Source organism: Cryptotermes secundus, unplaced genomic scaffold (genome assembly GCF_002891405.2).
Source record: "Cryptotermes secundus unplaced genomic scaffold, Csec_1.0 scaffold330, whole genome shotgun sequence".
Lineage (NCBI taxonomy): Eukaryota > Metazoa > Arthropoda > Insecta > Blattodea > Kalotermitidae > Cryptotermes > Cryptotermes secundus.
The window spans coordinates 2,701,470-2,704,029 of NW_019734317.1; the positions used below are offsets into that span (position 1 = coordinate 2,701,470).

General features: G+C 36.0%; 1 protein-coding gene across 1 annotated transcript in view; it reads left to right on the top strand.

The window, feature by feature from the left end:
- LOC111868583 (neural-cadherin) overlaps positions 1-2,560 on the top strand; it is a gene marked incomplete at its 3' end in the record, with an annotated part of 286,085 nt that overhangs the window by 235,842 nt on the left and 47,683 nt on the right.

The window sequence follows — 2,560 nt, forward strand, 5'->3', positions numbered from 1 at the left end:
TAACCTGTACTAAATAATGATCACTATCACAGTTGGCCCCTCTTAATGTTCTTACGTCCAGGATATTCATCGCAAATCGCTTCTCTATGAGGACATGATCTATTTGATTGAAGGTTACCCCATCTGGTGCTGCCCATGCCCTTTTATGAATATTTTTGTGCGGGAAGTATGTAGAGCTGATGATCAAGTTCTTACTTTCTGCAAAATCTATTAATTTTATTCCATTATGGTTGGTTGTATAATGTAAAATTTCTGTCCCAATTACTCCTCTGTATTCCTTCTCTTTACCTATTTTGGTGTTAAGATCCCCTAAAATAACCTTTATGTCATTACTTGGTATTGAATCATATGTCTCTTCCATTTGTTGATAGAAATAGTCTTTGACCACCTCTTCTTTTTCTTCTGTAGGTGTGTGCACATTCATCAACGTCATATTGAAAAATTTTGTTCTAATTCTCAAAGTGCAAATTCTTTCACTTATTGGTTTAAAGTCTATTATTGCGCTTTTAAATTCTTGTTCTCTTACAAAGGCTATACCAAATTCCTTATTGCCTTCTGCTTTACCACTGGAACATATAGTGTGTTTCTTTAAGTCCGTGATTCCTTTACCCAGCCATCTAATTGTCCACTTGTATTAGTCATTTAATTTCTGATTAGAATGCTAGGACTAAGTTATGCTGAGCTAGTCTATATGGACATCATCAAGGTGCCTGTTTTGAGAACAGAAACTTCCAAATCTTTATGAACTACTACATATTTCTTGATAGATATTAATTACACTCCATGTGTCCACATTCATATATTGTTAGCACACACAGGATAAATAAAAAAAGACTGTTCATTTGCCCCCTGCTATATACTTTAATAGAGTGCTGGAAACATGTTAAGAGCAGAAAATTTGTTGCCCTGATATCATTCAGCAGTATAATTTCACAGCTTTCATAACTCTGAATGGGAAGTTATATTTCTCCCAGTATTAGGGTGACATTGGCCTCTATGACTGATCAGAAACCTTCATGGGTGCTTCCCTTCATTCATATTTTCATTCAGCAGGAGACATACACAGTGCAGTTGCATTTTATGTGTGGATGCATTCCTAAAGAACACACATTATGTAAAGACATTTTTCTGGGATTTCCATTATTTCAAACTATGTGCATAATGTGAGATTTCATTAATATTTTTTATATCATACTATTTCAAATTCATGTAATTCAAATCTGCATAAAGTGCAACCGCACTGGGTAGAATTACACACGTGCCCACTCTGCCACACACAGACACAAATATGTATATACACATATACAGCCAAAAAAGGCAGACCACACCATTTAAGATATATATATGTGTGTGTGTGTGTGTGTGTGTAATTTAAACAAAAATGCATAAAGCTCAATGATTCTCAGATGATCGTTAATATATAAGCAATATCTGTCAAATGCATGCAAATGATATTTTGTACCTACCTTCACACCATATTACGTTCACCTAGACAGCAGATAGACGTCATGTGTAAATCACACATTTTTTTATGCTGCCCGATCAGTGGTGGTTGCAGAAGGGAAAGTAATTTTTGTTTGCTCCAAAGGACATAACAAGATAATTGATTTGATGAGGACTCCTTTCTAGGAATAAAAGTGAACAATTTTTTGAAAGGAATTAGAAAGGGAAATTCATTAGAAAGTAGTGAACAACTATTCTGATTGTGTTCTGCTAGGGTATTTGTTGTAGAAGTAAGCATATAATCTATAAATTGTCTTTTATTTATCTTTGAAGAAGTTTGTTATAAAACTATGAATGTAAGTAATTTATTCCCCTTATATCAATATATTAAGCAACTTCTACAGTGCTGAGATCAATTAGATGAACTAACCCAAAGCAGCAGAGCCTTTAGAAGCTGATAGTCACTCAGCTTATCAAGAAATTTACTGCCTTTTATGGAATCTGGAGGTTTATTACCATATTTATAGGAGACTGGCATTGGTTCCTGTCATGACTCAGGTAAATTCAGACCATACTATCTTACTCTGTTCCATATATATTCCAGTTAGAGGGAATTAAAAAATATTTAATAAAGTCCTTCTGATCTGTGACTAGGTTATATTATACCTTACAGAACCTTGCAGAACAAAAATTCTTTGTATGTTTGAAATTCCCACTAACATATAAATACTAACAGAAGACTGTTGAAAATTGAACCTAGTAACTTTATAATGATGACANCTTCAGCCAAGGAGGTCGGCCCTTGGTACCTGATATTTCCCCCATCTACCAGAGGCAGTGGAAACTACTTGGGTGGGAAACTTGTTGCCTAATTTTGCTCAGAGGTCTCCTAGAGACATGAGCATCTTTTACGTGCCGTAAATCTACGACACGGGACCCCTGGCTTAAAGTCCGTCCCGGAGGACTTGTTCCTTGAACTTTTCTGCCCTTAAAAATTCCACGACCTCTGCCGGGTTTGAACCCACGTACCTTGAGTCATGAGGTGGGAACGTTACCTCTAGACTACGGAGGCCACTGTGACACATCCTAGTTAGTTAGTTATTGGAGAGGGTGGGTT